Source organism: Tinamus guttatus, unplaced genomic scaffold, assembly GCF_059628265.1.
Source record: "Tinamus guttatus ecotype Peru unplaced genomic scaffold, ASM5962826v1 Tinamus_guttatus_pri_ptg000639l, whole genome shotgun sequence".
Classification (NCBI taxonomy): domain Eukaryota; kingdom Metazoa; phylum Chordata; class Aves; order Tinamiformes; family Tinamidae; genus Tinamus; species Tinamus guttatus.
The window spans coordinates 4,769,893-4,786,871 of record NW_028289173.1 but is presented as its reverse complement, the minus strand read 5'-3'; positions in this window follow the sequence as shown (position 1 = coordinate 4,786,871).

Here is a 16,979-nt window from a genome sequence, read left to right as displayed (position 1 = left end):
ATAGACCTCCTCTTCTCCAACTTGCTTAATTTTTTTGTGATGTCTGTGGCCTCTTGGTAGAAGTCACAGATGGTGAATTAAACTCAGTAGTCTCAAACATATGCAGCATAGCAATTAACCAGCTGGACTTGGCAGCCATTACATTATCAAATTTTACCCACAAAATCATGGAAATTGCAAACAGCCTCTTTCATGGCCAACAAGTATTTCTCTGATGCCTGGGACTGAGAGGAGAAAAGGCCCTACACAAACAAAGCAAAACAAAACTCTCTAGCTTTTTTTTTTTTTTTAATATTTTGGGTGGGACTGAATCTTTTTCTTACTACAGAAACCCCTTATTCCTATGATTATTAAAATGGCATGCTGTTCCATAAATCTGATGTCTGATGAGATGCAGCCCAACATTCTATGCTGACACTCTTATGATTTGTAATGACTCTTACCCCTTAGCTTGCTTTCTATTACTGCTAATATGAGCGAGACTCTTTGTTACGATACCGGGGAATGCTATCACTTCATACGTCATATGTCCAAGATAGTGTTCTACATCACGTCCGCAAGGCGCATGACAACATCCAGGGCTGGCTAGACCGCTTCATGCATCTCTTGCAATGGGCTCGATCACAACAAAAAGGGACTTTTAGAAGTAATCCAATACAAGTTGCATTTTTAAAATGTGGTGTAGGAAACAGCATTACAATTATTCTCAGGCTGCAAATTCTCCAGTTTCTTGGGCTGCAGTGGTGTTAGCAGCAGCAACCCCTGTGTGAATGTGTGCAGGGAGGTATCGCTCCAAGCCCTCCCCTGTGGACATCCAGTGACAACGCCAGTTCCCAGCTCTGTGATGTGACCTCCATGAGGATGGATGGAGCTGCGTGGGCTGGATAGGACCTTCTGACCGCTGCTTTGGCCGCTCGCTCTTTTGTATAAACCTAACTACAGATAAACACCTGAAATGAAGTCCACTGATGTCACTGGAAGTCCCATTAGTCTCAGTGGACTTCGTACTGGACTTCTATTTAAAAAAAAGAAAAAAGAAAAAGTGATTGGTATGCGATGGAAAAATCTATCAGTGCACCGCTATGAAAAGAAAAAGGCATTTTAGTTAGGAAAAGTTGACAGGTTTGCTCTTCACTTTTTGGATCTTGAAATGCATGCAAAGTGAGTGCAACCTGCTACTAAATTAGAGGAGCAGAATTTTATACATCCTTGGCAATCACTTTACACTGGGCAAGAGGTTCACATGCTTACAGTGAATATATTTATTTTAGTGAAACTCCAAAAGACCTAAATAATTTTAAACAATCTTAACTGCACTATCTCTGTTCCCACAGTTTTTATTTTCTCTTATTCTAGAGTTGCGAGAGCCCTAGAAAATCTTTGTATATAGTTCAGGACTCCCAGTAGCGCTGAGATGTCCCTTTGCTCATTCAAATGGGCGAACTAACACCTGGAGCCTAGGGTTGGAGCCTGGGTTGGGGGAGTCCATGGGGTTTGAAACCACAGCCAGGAATCCAAGCCAAGCTCTGACTCAAAAACATTTAAGAAATATCGTTTTGCTTAAGAAAAAATAAAAAAGCATATGCCAGTGACATGCTAATGTTTCGTTTTTTGTGATCTGCAACCAAGCTAACCCTAAGAGCAAAGTGTTTGTAAAGTGAGCAGGAATAATTAGCGTTTGTTCCTTTGTATCCTGGCCAGGACTGGAAGTAGCTAATTGTGGGTATTGTTTCTGTAAGAAACACCAAATAAATGTCCCCTTTCATTCCCAGAAGGGGGTAAAGAGCTATTAGTACGAGAGAATCAGGCCCAGTAGTGCCTTAGCATATGCAATTTTCCCTTATAGCTTTTTAGATCTGTGTTATCTGAACTGAAGCCAATGAGCTAAACTAAAACGAGTGAGAGAGGAAGGAGGTTCTTAGCTGGAAGGAGAAATCTCTGTGCACAGCTGATTAGAAATATCATTAACTGACATTATTATTCCAGTGTGAAGCAAGAATCACTGCACTTCTGTGGGACATTTTGGCAGCTGTTTGAAAAGAAGTCCAAAGATGAAAGTTCAGAAAATTATAAAAGCACATTGTAGCTAGACCTGACAAGCATTGACACATATTTTAGAAAAACAATAAACCTGAGCTCTGAATCTAAACTTCCCCTTGAGATTCAATTCTTCTAGCAGAGTAGCAGTGATACGTGATACATTCCTCATAGTTCAAATGCTGTTAAAAATTAATAAATAGACTTGAAAAGCAACAAAAGCAAAAACAACAAAACACTAGGGCTGACTTAAACAAAAACCCAAATATTTTTATATTTGTCTGGTTGAGATCTTATTGGACTCGGCTTATTTTTTCCCTAAAGTGAACATCAGAGCATTAACTAAAAGTCACTATGTTTGGTAAGCCTTGAAAGTCTACTTAAAGAAAGAGAAATGTGTAACTATTGGAAAGCCTAGTTTCTCACAGGTGTCACCATTTGCATGATATTATAAAGGCAAACTTGTATATCCCTGTCATGTAAAACCGTAATTTATATGCCAAGGCTTATCTCTCTATTTTTTTTATGGTGAAACTGAGAAAGTACAAAGTTCATTTTTATTGGAAGCTCTAAAAAGTATGCCTTGTAGAACAGAAGACAAGGAAGCATAGTAAAATGCTTTTTGAATATTTGAATGTTCTTTGCATGTTTCTTTCCAACAGTTATAAAGGATAATCTTACTCTTAGGTAAGTCTAAACAAGGCAAGATTTTTGTACTCTGTTGATCCCAGTAAAAATTGTTTCAGAAAGTTATTTATTCTGCCCACTAACAAGAATGCTTCTCCAAATCAAGGAACGCTTCACTAGAAAGCCATCAAACTGTAATAGAAGTGTTGTTGTGTTCTTTATTTCTCCTGCCATTACACAAATACAGTCTAATATACATACAAATCCTTACATAAATCTAGTCCAAAAGACTGCTAATCAGAAAAGAAAACAACAATGCTCTACTTCTCACACTATAAAAAAGACCACCTTGGGAAAAGAACAATTCAGTAACAGAGCAGTATGGTGTCTGTTAAAAGTGTTCACATTAAGCAAGTGTTAGCTATTCAAAGAATTAACTGAGCTGAGGCAGTGAGTGAGTGCCTGTTCCTTGTCACTAACTCTCACAGAGAATGGGCAATGAATTAAAGTATAAAAAAATATAGCAGGAAAAAAATCACTGTCCCCTAGCCTGGATTATCCTCTTAGAAGGTGGGTCAAAATGCCAATGGTTGCTTTTCCAAGTTGTCTCTCCACTTGTCACAGAACAAGTCAGTAGCAGAACGGAAGAGAAACTCAAGACATGGACCAGAGGGGACTCTTAACACTGTGGAAAGTATGGGGTTTTTTTGCAACAACATGTGTATTTGGCTAGATATATGCTATTTACACTCTTTATATATTATTTCACATTTATGTTTGGCTAAGTGGTAAGGTAAGAATTGATGCTGTTATTTTTAAACAAGCGTATTTCAGTTGTGTAAAAGCTCTCTCACAGTCTTGTGTGCCTGGGATAAAGCGACCTCTGATTAGTTGTGACCAGAACTAGAAGGATGACACATTAAATTGCTTCTTTACTACTGCTGTTAAAATGCATTAACTGTTTGCTGGGTGCTGACAGTGAGACCCTGTGGCCCTTCTTTACATTTGTCACAGAGGAGTGTTGGAGGAGTGTTACAGATCCTAACCAACAAACACAGGAACATGGTGGAGCTGGTCAAAGAGAGGACTGGATGCCAGTGACAGCAAATTGACAGAGTTCACAATTCTTGGCCCTGAAAGGAGGAAACACTACAGTAAAAATAATGGCATTTCAGGAGGTCACATTTTAGTTATTTAGTAGACTGGTAGGCATGATTTCCTGTAAGGCTGGTCCAAGTTAAAAAAAATGGTATTTAAAAGAGATTAAAGAACTTTAGAGAAATTATATTAAATTTATTTTTATTTAAATTTATTTAAAGAATTTATTTAAAGAAGTAGTATTTATATTTAAAGAAATTATATTAAATTTTTTTATGTTTATATTTATTATATAAAATTCTGTAACAGATTAGTAAAAAGAGATTTTCAAGAGCACATAGAAACATCAGAAAAGGTGGAAAATGAGATGTCACTTTGAACAACGCTTGCTAGTGAAATCATTCCGTCAATACATTAGTAGTAAGAAGAACAGTCTTAATGAACGTAGTCAATGGAATGGGAAGCATACTGTCATTGAAAGAAAAAAGAAAACATCTTAAGTTATTTTTTTAATCAGTGTTCACTAAAATGTTATCTGTGGTTAAGTGGATGACACAATTAAGATCAATAGTAAATGAAAAAATTTGAACTTCAGACAGAAAAAGAACAAATTCAACAGTACTTTGTTTTGCTTTATATTTTTAAAATGGTTGAGTCTGTAGGACTAAACTTCATCCTAGAGTACTTTGAGAGCTGACTGATCTACTCTCACTGTGATAGTGGTTTTCTTAGGGAGCACATGATATATGGGTGTAGTACTCAATAGCAGAAAACAGCAAATATGATGTACTTTTACAAGGAGAAAAAAAAGACCAAAGAGCAGTAGGGTAGTTGTTAGTTTATCGTAGTTATGTGGAAGGACACAGGGTCAAATTAACAGAAGGGACAACTCATAATCATCACAAGGGAAGAAAGAGAGCTTACATGGTTTTAAGAAAATCTAAGTTAGTTTATTTCTCTGAAATAAGGAATCTTAAAAACAAAAACAAAAACAGGTCTGAATGAATCTACCGGAAGATGGATGCAAAATCAGTTGGGAAACATAGACAGTAGAAAACAATAATTCACTACTAAATATGGAAGGAAAAATATTGTCAATACAATCAGGCAATGTTTTCCTTAACAATCTGGAGAATGCAATAGACAGCGCTCATGAAGCTGGGGGAGAATGCAAATATGTCAGATTAGAAATCAGAATGACTACCAAAGATGACCTTCATAACAAAAAGAAATGGCCTGGGGAAAAATGGGGGGAATTCAGCACAGAAAAATGAAAAATACAGCATTTGAGGGGGACTCATCAATTTAAAAAATATAGAAGAGGGAGCACTGAGGTAGAAAGAAGTATAAGGGTTAAAATGGAAGAAACAATGCCATATTGTTGCTGAAACTGGCAAACGCATTATGGAATGCAGGTATATAATCTGTAAATGTATCAACTAATCCTGCTGTTTTATTTAGCATTAGGACCTCAATAGGGGCATTGTCTTTGGTGCGGGATGTTGAGAGACTGTGGGAGAGCCGTGAAAATTATCAGAATTCTAGAAAGCATGGCACAGAAAGAAGAATTGGAAAAATGTGTTTTTTCTTCAGCCAAAGAAAGGAAGGCCTTCAAATACATAAAAGACTGTTAGGAGGAATTACGGAGCAAATTATTCTCTGTGTTCCATATGGATAGGATAGAATATGGTAGGCTTAAAATGGGGAAGAATATTCTGATGGTAGGCATCTGAAGCACTGGATCTGATTTGTGTGGGCAGGTTGTGGAAGCTCCTTAACTGAATTCTTTGCTAACAAGCTAAACAAATATCCATCGGTAATGACCTTCTAGAGCTGAGCCTACCCCAGAACAGCAGTTGCACTTGATGCTTCAAAGTTTTCTCCAGTCCTACAATGTTTTGATAAGAAGGGTCTCCCGAGAGTCAATATCATAGTCCCGCACACTTCCCACAGCTCTTCAAGTGCCACGCAAATTCTCGTAAATGGCAGTAGCTTATATTACTGAAGTCAAAGATTTATTCTGCTCTTAGAGGTCTCTTCTTATTTAGGGGGGATGCATAGATGGAACACAGCTGCAGCTGCGCTCTAGGACACTGAGACCCATAGTCTGCTATTGCCTCACCCATTTTTGCCACTTCCTTATTGCTTGGGACAACTCTAGTAGCAATAAAGGTGACAGCCAGACAAAAGGTTGTGGGAATTACAGTTTCAGGAAGCAGCAGGGTGAGGCTCCTCACAAACCTAGCTGGGAGCTGTCGGTGGCAGACACGTTGGCAGGACAGTGGCCTCACCAGCAAGGGGGGCAAAACTATGTCGTAAAGAGCAGAGCAGATCCTGTGGCCGTAACCAGGGTCAGCCAAGTCCAGATCGCCAGGCAAGTCTGCAGCAATGGGGCAGGATCAGCATCAAGTTAGGAAGTGAAGGAAGTCAGGATCGACAGGGTAAATGACACACTGAGTGAACTCACCAGCATTCTGCCCAAATGACACGTCTGTGCTGCCTTTTAAGGGACATGCACGCCTTGATATGTAAGAAGGACCACTGATAATCCTCACCCTCAAGAAAGAAATATATCATATTTTTAATTCCAGTGACTCATTTTAACCAGCTAATACTCTCAAGGCTATGGCTACAAGAAATGAGAGATGTTGTCTTTTGTTTTAAAGGACAGATTAGCAGTGATATTTCTGATACCATAATTTCTGATCTCCGCAGGCCCCAGAGACCAGATCTGCTAACTACAGATCTCTTTCTGACACATTTTCTGTATTTTACGTTGCAGTGCTGCATCCATAACTTCTCTTACTATAACTGGGATCGCTACCACTTTTCGTTGCTGTAACTCCTTTCCTCCATTAAGCTCTCCAGCAGCTAAAGACCACTAGAGAATATGGCCTGAAATAGTATTTTACTTGTGTTTCACAGTCTTTACATGACTATTGAAAGCAACAATTTTTCGTGGTTAACTGGAAGGGAAGATGTGTTTGGCAGGATTTTAACCAGCCGAAGTGTTTGACTATAGCCTTGGTGACACAATTGGCCAGTATGTGTGAGGAAGTGACAGCATCAACTAAGCCTGTACTGCTACTGACCCTAGCAGCAAGTCTGACAATTTTGGAGACTATAATTATTTGATCATCTTTGTCAGATGCTTGCACTGACTCACAGGCTATAAGCAATGAGGTAGTGTCTCCACTTTCTGGATCAAATTATCCATTGGGGTGCCTGAGCCAGATGGTTATCAGAAGCATCTGCTTAATTCTGGTGGTTAATCTCTCTGAATCCCACCCTAATCATAGTCAAGCCTGCTTTCTTCTCTTACAAGGATGTTTCTGAAAAGCTGTCTCTTTTGGCCAGGAGAAAAAAAAATGCTTTGGTAAGTTTGTATGCTGCACGGTTTGGGTAGAAGCATATGCTTTTGTCATTGCACCCTGCCTGTCAAACCAGGATGTTAAGATTACTGAGTCAGACAGGGAAAGTTATTTCATCAGACTCACAAAAAGTTCCTACTTCTGCTTTGGGAGGAGCTCTCTTGGGCCATTGAGAGTATAAGAACCGAGGGACAGGAAAAAGGAAAAGAAAGCAAGTACATAGAGCAAAACCAATCAATGGAGGTGGGTCTTCTGTGTCAAACGTGGGGATCCCACACAAAATGGCACATACACTTAATTTTCCCTGGTGGCAACAGAACTAACATTCATTTCACTGCATATGTGTATCAGATGAGATGAGCAATTTGTGCAGAATGAGGCAGGGGTCTCAGGAAAGAGTCTCTGGAGCAGCCTCAAGCTATCTGGGATGAAGTTTGCCTTTTTTCCATTCCTGAGATCACCTCTGCTTTGCATACCTGGGGATGTTTCTGGTTGCCTTCTGGCAAAAAGGCGCTGGAAATAAATTTGTTAAATTAGCACTTCTTGCTGCCAGAAAAATTTTTGACTGCAAGGTGGAAATGTGAGAAACCTCCCACTCTGTACACGGGGCTTGTGCATTCAGCTGCCATGCTCCACTGGAAAAAATCTGTTGTAATTTTAAACAGAAACCACAGAGGTCTGACAAAGCCCATAGGAGACTCCTGGAACTTTTAACCAAGTTGTTATTGTATTTCTAAGTTGTTGGACATTTACTGTTAATCCACCTTGTGCTTCTAGTAAAGGCCTGATTCTGAGATGCAATTAAACTTCCAACTGACTGGGATGGAGTGACCAGCAATGCGCAGTGTATAAGACAGAGACCCCTATAGAAAGGGGTATTTAATTTTTTTTGATATCTGTTTTTGCAAGCAGGATTTCACACCTCCATCCTAGCCCTGTTTTCCTCCCTGGCAAATTCTGGCAGGTGGCACCCGTGGAAATAGAGAGCTTACTTGAAAATTAGAAATCAAATTGCTGGCAATAAATGAGGTTACAACTATTGTCTTTGTAACTGAAAGAGGGCAAAGTTGGTATCTTCCTTTAAACTCATTCTCCAAGCATAAAAATCTCAGTCTTCTACACAACCGGGCTTGCTCTTGAGGTTTTGAGGCCTGCACGAGAGAGCTACAGGCCTAGACTCCATAGCAGACCAGATGTTGAAACCAAGATGGTCCAGGTTCAACATTTCTGAAAAGACTGGCTTTGAATCAGATTCTCTCTCAAGCTCAGCAGAGAAATAACCAACAAAACCTCCAATAACCAAAACAGTGCTTGGTGTGCTGGATGAGAAAGAATAAATAACATAGTCATTTCATCAACCAAAACTTCAATGTAGTCATTTAAACAGCAAGCCTGTGAACCATGAGGATGGAAACAAACTACTTCAGTCAATGAAAAGAAAGACTTTCATTAAACTAAATGGCTTTGAGTCAAGCTTGTACTGGGTAGAGCTCTAAAAAATTTCCTCCAGAAGTTCTGCAGGCTATTTTAGTCTGCCTAAGGGGAAGGAAGCTAGAAAACAATAGCTGGCTGGACTACCAGAAGAAGCAAGTATGGGCTCTTTAAAGACAGTGTGAATTAAAATCTCCTGGGTATATAGCTGAAGTATGATCACTATGCTTAACTGCAGCCCTAAGGCTGCTCTCCAGTGGCTGTTCAGCTGTACTGATTCATAGCTTTATGCATGGAAGTTCTGCATAATTCTTAGTGTCTTCTAGCAGTAAAATAAAATAAATACCAACAGACATTCTCCTTGGATGCTGCAGGCAGGGAAACGGTAAAACAGAAAATTATAGCTGGATTTTAAAAAAGATTTAAGTTGCATAAAGATCTAAATTTCATAAGGTATCCCACTTCCCTTGAAAGCTGAGTAATTTTTTAATTTTTTATCTTTTTGGCAGCCAATTTGCCTGCCAAAATGATGCGTTTTATACTCTTGGATATGGGTAGCAACGCTTGTAATTAAATTTTAGCTAATTTATTAATTGGCACGTGCATTTGTTAATGTAACCTAAAACATTCAAATCAACTTACACAATGCGAGTGAGTCACTCTTCCAGTTTGTTGGGTTAGAACCTTATTTTAACACCACTTTTTTTTTTTCAGCTAGAATAGCAGTGATTTATATTGCTGTGTTAATTATGTGAGCCCTTAAACTGTGGTTTGGAAAACATTACACATCTGAGGTATTTGTGCAAATTAGGAGATTAATAACAGGACCTTTTTTTCTTTAATGGAAACCTCGAAAGGAGCGTGTGTGCGTGAGACAGATCTGAACCAGGCCTGGTGTGTGTTTCTGTGCATTCCCCTTCCTCCTCTTTCTCCTCGTTTTCTTCTCTGCCAGATACCCATCATGTTGTCAGGCTTGTCAAGTGGGCTGTTACACTCTTACTGGCTTGTGAGTTTGTATCCTCCAAGCTACAACTAATTCTCAGATACTGAAAAAGAATATATATAAGTACTAACATATGCATTCAATCATGTAAATAAAAATAATAGTTTTATGCCTCTTTATCATTCAAATAAAGATTTCTTGTCTTACTGGAAGCCAGAACATGAACTATACTTTAGTCAAATAAAAGTTATTGAGCTCAACAGGGCAACTGAATAAAATTTAACAGCCTGTGACTTACAGGTTACACCATATGATCTAGTCCCTTTTGGCCTCCAAATCCACAAACCTAAATGGAATTTAAGCCTGGCATTTTTTTTTTTTAATTAGAACATTGGTGAGACTGGAGGGGCCTATCTAACTTCAGCCGTGCGTAGGTGTGGATGGATGGATGGTTGTATTTTTGTTGGGTAAAAGGCTGACTTCTGCATTGTATTTGGCGTCGTTTTTGAAGTGGCTGCATATCCAGTCCAAATACAAATTGGCCCAGAGTTAGTTTCCACTTCCTATCTTTCCTTCTGCTGAAACAAATAAAAACTGGGATTCGAGTTAAAGAACTCCTGGCTCCATGGGCAGGGTCTACAGTGCAATTTGCTAACCAAAGACTGTGCTTGGTGCCTATAGAGCATGAAAGATACATCCAAAAATTAGGGGGGAGTTTAGTTTGACTAGTTCTTGCAGTCAGCAAAATTATTAATTATTTTCAAGCAACTGTAGCAAATCAGTTCTGAAATTGCTTAGTTGCTTATGTGCTGACTCAGGAGGAAGATCTGAGAAGTATTTCAGAGAGGATCCCCACAGAGAAGACCATGAAAATGGATCAAAGCAGACACTGAAATACACACTATATTAGTTCCAAAAAAAGGTTCCAGGTCAAACTGACCCTGCAGAAACCCTGGCAATAACGGACTTCGCTTTTTAAAGTACCATCAGAATTCAGCTTCTAACCCTGGTCCAGTCAGTTCTCGAAATCCCATTTCCAATTACTTTGCTCAAAGACTGAGAAGCAGTTACTGCGTGATATTCATTAAGCATCTCTAACTTGGCCAAAAGGCAGAATTTACCTCATGCAAAACCTGTTCGAAGTCAGTGGAAGATTCATGGATTAGTTCACTCATTCCACCTGCTTAGAATATGCAAGTGAACAAAATGTTTGAACATTATTGTTACCTGATGCTCAAACTGATACATGTCCTTTACTGAGTTCTCAGCTCCGAAAATGTCTGTATTGAAACTAATATTGTAGCATATTGAGGATGTCATAAATAACACATACTGCTTTCTTCGGTGTGTAGTCTGTTCTAAAATCAATGCCAAGTCATATTCTACATAACTCTTTTTTTTCCCCAAATGTTAAAAGAGAGGAAAATAAACAAGGCCTACCAGAGAGATAGGGCAGGTACAATTTTTAGCATCAAGAGAGTACTAAAATTTCCACTGCTCTGAGTAATGCTTTGATGTCATAGGAAGAAAGAAAGAAAGAAAGAAAGAAAGAAAGAAAGAAAGAAAGAAAGAAAGAAAGAAAGAAAGAAAGAAAGAAAGAAAGAAAGAAAGAAAGAAAGAAAGAAAGAAAGAAAGAAAGAAAGAAAGAAAGAAAGAAAGAAAGAAAGAAAGAAAGAAGAAAGAAAGAAAGAAAGAAAGAAAGAAAGAAAGAAAGAAAGAAAGAAAGAAAGAAAGAAAGAAAGAAAGAAAGAAAGAAAGAAAGAGAAAGAAAAAGAGAGAGAGAAAGAGAGGGGGAGAGAGAGAAAGAGGAAAGGAAGGAAGGAAGGAAGGAAGGAAGGAAGGAAGAAAGGAAGGAAGGAAGGAAGGAAGGAAGGAAGGAAGGAAGGAAGCTAGCTATACGCCATGGCATATGAAAGGTAAGGTTTTGGAAACTTAGAAATAGCTTGAAAATTCATTTTCTGGGGAAAATTATTAGAGGGGTTACATGTTTGCATCCTGGCTGCAGTATGGTGAGTTAACAGGGTGTGAAGCTGGTGCAAGCCAGTCCCAGCAACTCTTCCTCACACATCTTACACCTTGTTCTGCAGCCTGCCCACTACTGGGCTGGGACTGCTAAGTGACCACAGATTGCTCTTCTTTGTGAGAAGATCCTGCTTGAAAGGGCTGCTTATTAAATCCATCTTCCTGCCTCAGGGCAGCTACAGTTACATCATTCCCATTGTGACTGCCTAGCCTGTTTGGAGATAGAGGGTCTGTAATCTGTTTCACGCTATGGTCCCCAGTGCTACTTCATCATTGTCAGAAGAAAAAAATTCCTCATGTCTAACCTGAATGCTTCTTGCTGCTGTTTAAACATACCATTTCCCATGCCAGTCTCCATAAATCACAGAATCACAGAATGGTTGAGTTTGGAAGGGACTTCTAGAGATCATCTCCAGCTCCCCTGGAGGAGTCCCTCCAGCAGGGACACCTAGGGCACGTGGCACAGGGTGGCATCCAGGCGGGTTTTGAAGATCTCCAGAGAAGGAGACTCCACAACCTCTCTGGGCAGCCTGTTCCAGGGCTCTGTCACCCCCACAGTGCGGAAGTTCTTCCTCACTGGAAGAACTTTCAGTGGAAGTGGAACTTCTTTTGTTTCCTTGTACCCATTACCCTTTGTCCTGTCACTGGCCATCAGCAATGACATAGTAGATTATTCCCTTTCTACCTGCAGTAAGCTGTTAGGTCCTATGGCTGTTATCTTTTTATCCCAGGCTTCCCCCTTTTATTATGAACAATCTCAGTTCTTTCCAGCTTTCCTTACAGATCCTGTTTTCTAGAGCCTTCAAGATTTTCACTGGAGAAAGTCCAGAGAACAATAGCTAGTACAAATCACACTGAAGTATCACATCCATCTGGAACTGAATGCCAGTTTAACTTCAGAAGTTATTTGGTCAAGAAAATAATTGAGGTTTGTGGACTACTGATCTACAAGAAATGACATATTTGTAACTTGCAATATGGATAAATAGTGTGTGACTGAAGATTTTATTTTTAAGAGAGGATAAACTAAAGAGATGATATTCAAAGTTACAGCTACAGAAACTGAAAAAAAAGTGTAACTGAAAAAGACCTGTATTCTACTTAAAATCAAACTTCCTGTGGCGTTAGTCATTAATAAAGGAAAGTACCCATGCCATTCTGAAGAAATATGCTGCAACTTCTGTGTATTTTACAAAATTTATTACAAAATAGCTCTTGGTATATGTGCAGGAACATAATTTATCCTTAATTTAAGAAACACATGTTGTTGTGGATAACCCTTTCTACTCACCTTTGTAAATATTACTGACCTAAAATACTCTTTTGGAATCAGAATCTCATTATAAAGCATAACTTGGCAAACAAAGCCTCAGTAAATGGATTTTTTTCCTCAGGATATGCATTAACTATGCATTTTCCTGAAATACCAAGTCTTATAATTTTCCAATTTTTCTTTTGCTGATAGTTTGTAAATATATTAAATTGAATAGTATAGAAAAATCAAATTATAATGTTGTGGATGCAACCGTGAAATTTATTCAGATTAATAATATTTAGAAGATGAAGGAAAATTGCACTGTAAAGAAAAGAAAAGGGAAAAAAAAAGCAGACAGTTCTCCCAGACTGAATAGGTGATCTTCATCTGAAGTGTCCAGCAGTCGTTTTTCTACTAAGCAGGTTAAATGGGAAGTATTGATTCATTACAGTGAGCAATATAGCCGTACAGCCTTCTTCAAGAAGATCTAGAATAAGCATCATCTGAATGATGTAAGTGAATTAGGAGCGTACACTCAGTTTTCTAAAGTAGGCCCATGTGAGGCCAGCATCTGTAAAATTATTACTCTTACGGATCTAAGGATGGCTTTTGGAAATGGAAGTGACAGTTTAAAAAAGTACTCCACACTTCATTAAAACAAATGGTCTTAAGCCTAAACAAATGGTTAAGGAAAGACGGACAGGAAGAAATACCTGATCTAATTCCTTTTTCCTACAGACTGAAATATTTTTACTTTATGTTTAAAATGCTTATTATGCAATACGCGAGTTTTATCTGAAGTGATTTGTAGGAAAGGTCTAAATTGTTTAAGACAGAGGATGGATGTTGATTTTTGTTCCTGTCTTTCTCTTCCTAAGGTTTTAAGGTATAAAGCTTAGCTCTGTAATGGTGTGTAAAGGTGTTACCAGCCCCCAGCTTGCTTTTAACTGCAGTAAAAGATGGGCATGTAGCATAGAGGCTCTTCAGGAATCCTGGCACTAACGAATACGGGTAGAAATGCTGAAATCTGTTTCTTTGAAGGGGTTGAGGTGTTAGATTTCAAAAAGGAGGTGGATTGTCCTTACTAGTAGGAGGCTTCCAGAGGAAGATGTAGTCCTTTGAAGATTCCTCTTGTTTGTTGTACAAAACTACCACCAAGGTTCATTGCTCATGAAACGTCTCACTTCAGTTCTCTGCTCTCCTCCTCCTCCTGCCCTTTCATATTTGTTTCTCTTCATGCCTTTATGCAAATGGAAATGTTATTTTGCTACTTCAAGATTTCTGGTAGAGCAACATTAAAGATGAGACTGAAATTGCAAAGTTCCAGGATATTCCTCTTTCTGCTCTTCAGATGTTCTGATGTTTTTCTCTTCAGCACTGCAACTTGCAGGTCCTGCATCCCTCGGCCACCTCTGAGGAAGACAAGACTCCATAACACAATTGCCAACAACTTGTCCCACTTGGCAAATAGGAGACAAGGAGGTATATGGGTTCATTACTACCCTCATGCCAAAATATAGATCCTTTGTCCTAGGAAATAGAGGCCATTACAGAAGGAAATATCCAAACAGCTTTCCTGACCGGAAAAAACTTTTCTCTTTTTGTACTTTGGTGTTGCATCTATCTCCCTCTCTAAGCAGAGGTGAAGGATTTACAGAGGATGTTGTTCATGCATATTAAAAGAGCTTCTTCCTTCTTCCAGAGAGAAACACCCTTTTCGTTCAGATTCCAAAGGTGCCACTACATGAAATAGATTTGTGTAGAACTCTGTGCATGAGGCTAGGGATAATGACAATTTTGCTAGGTGGATGAGAGGAGTTGTGCTGGGAAAGCTGTGGCAGGCTTCTGCTCTCTTACAGAGAGTTACCATCTTGTTTTGTTTTCAAATCCTGTTGTTTGTGGTACCAGTACCATGAGCCTTAAGTAAGTTTCCTCTGTACTGTTGAGTAATCTCAAAACAACCACCAACACCAATGAGTAAATATTACACTAAAACCAGAGCCATTCAAATTTCCACTAACATGGAGCTATTTGGAGTGATGTTTCAAGTTTTAGTTTGTATTTCCTTTCTGTTTTTGGTATACTGTTCTAATGATTTTCTTTCAGTGGCTATATCCTTTCATCTTGTGCTATCTGGATGAACGTTTGATTCTGCCTATCTTCCCTGTTCCCCTTGCACTTCTCTATAAACACCTAGATATATTCTTGCTCTTTGCCTTTCCAGAATCAACTTGACTCTTGATTGTAGAATTGTAACATGATTTTGTTTTGCCTGCACAGAGACTTGGCAAACACTAAAATTTCTACGCAAGTGGGAATTCAGTGGTTAAAGAAGGGACCATACACTCAGTTTGTCACTAGTCAGCCATGCAGAGTAGCATATAGTGCACCTAAAGATGTAATAACTGATATAGAATATCCCAGTTGGCTCTGGCTGGTATCATGCTTGACCTATGCACAATATCCTTGGGAGCTACAGTGGTCCAGAAGAGGAACGTTTTGGCAGTGACCCACCTACTGGTACAACTTTATCTCAGTCACTGTTGAGCACTTCACTATCAATGTGGTTGTCCTTGGTCTAGGATTGTCGGGGAGCAGCCAGAGCGGGGTGTTCAGCGAGAGGCAGCAAGCCAGGAGCAGAGGTGACCCCAGAGTGAGTCCTGATAACATGGTCCATTGGCAGCTCCAGACAAGATGAGGTAATGAATCAGCAACAGGTCCATCCAAGGCAGCAAGTCAAGAGCAGCAGGAGACACAGACAGACACAAGACTAGAGACAAATGTGGATATGAGGGGTCCATCCAGAAGACAAACTACCTGCAATGTAGGTCCAAGGTCTTTCCAGGAGACATGCCAGAGGCAGGACCTTGATGATAGGTATATTCCTGTCCAAAGGAAAGGTGAGTTAGTGACACCGGTGAGAACAGAACCTGTTATAGTCCCACTTTCCTTCTATCAAAAAAATAACATTTCTTCCCTTGTTTATTCTTCCTTTTCTTTCTATTACCCGACCTGAAACGGACCTGTATACGCAAACTTCTAAACCAATACTAACAGTTTTAAAGCTTTCATTTTCCTCCTTAGTTATCTCTATGTAAATACATGTGTTCCTGTGTTTGTTTTTTGTTGGTGGTGTTTTTTTTCCCCCTTTTCTGCAACCATTCTTATTTCTTGTAAAAGAACAGTGTATTTGACAGGATGAACAGTAGTTTCTGCATCACCTATGGGAATGATAAGTGAGTATCTAAGTTGGGTTAATGAAACTATGACAAAGCAGAGAATTTGCTTTTGTCTCCTAAACAAGATATGGTGCCAAGAGCAATAGATGGACAATGCTATATTTTTTAAAGAGAGTTCATGTTGGTATTTGATATGAAGGAGAATATCTTTAAAAGCAGCAAAACACAGATAAGATTAATTTGATCATTTCTTAAGAATTAGCCTTTCTCAACAAAGAAAAGTTCATATTAAGGTTTGTGAGTGCTTTGAGATAAAGTCAACACTCCCACCTACTGGTCTCTTGTAAAAGTTTTTCATTGCTTTTTACCTTTCCCTTTCCCTTTCCCTTTCCCTTTCCCTTTCTCTTTCCCTTTCGTTTTCCTTTTCCCTTTCCTTTTCCCTTTCCCTTTCCCTTTCTCTTTCCCTTTCCCTTTCCCTTTCCCTTTTCTTTTTCCTTTCCCTTCCCTTTTCCCTTCCCCTTTCCCTTTCTCTTTCTCCTTCTCTTTCCCTTTTCCTTCCCCTTTCCCTTTTCCTTCCCCTTCCTTTCCCTTTTCATTTTCTTCCTTCTTTCTTTCTCCTTCTTCTTCTCCTTCTCCGTCTCCTTCTATTCTCTCTCCTTTTCTTCTTTTATTTTCCTTCTTCTGATTGCAATTCCTATTTTCCATCAAAGCTTTTACATATGCCTGCAGCAAGAATAACTGCCCCAGAAATAAACATATTATTGCAAAATGCACAGCCTGAGAATGACATATTCATCCTTTTCTAATGCTTGTGAAATAATTTATAGGTCTCTCTGCATTGTGAGTGTAACAGCTTTCATCCAACCATTGCATTCTGATAAAACGCATAACGGCACTGAGTGAATGTCTTCAAAATAAGTTCTTTTTTTTCAAAATCACTCCATAAAACAAAAAATCCTGCTTAACATTCGGGTAATCATGGTAAATGATATAATTTGGGGAATTCTATACTCTAA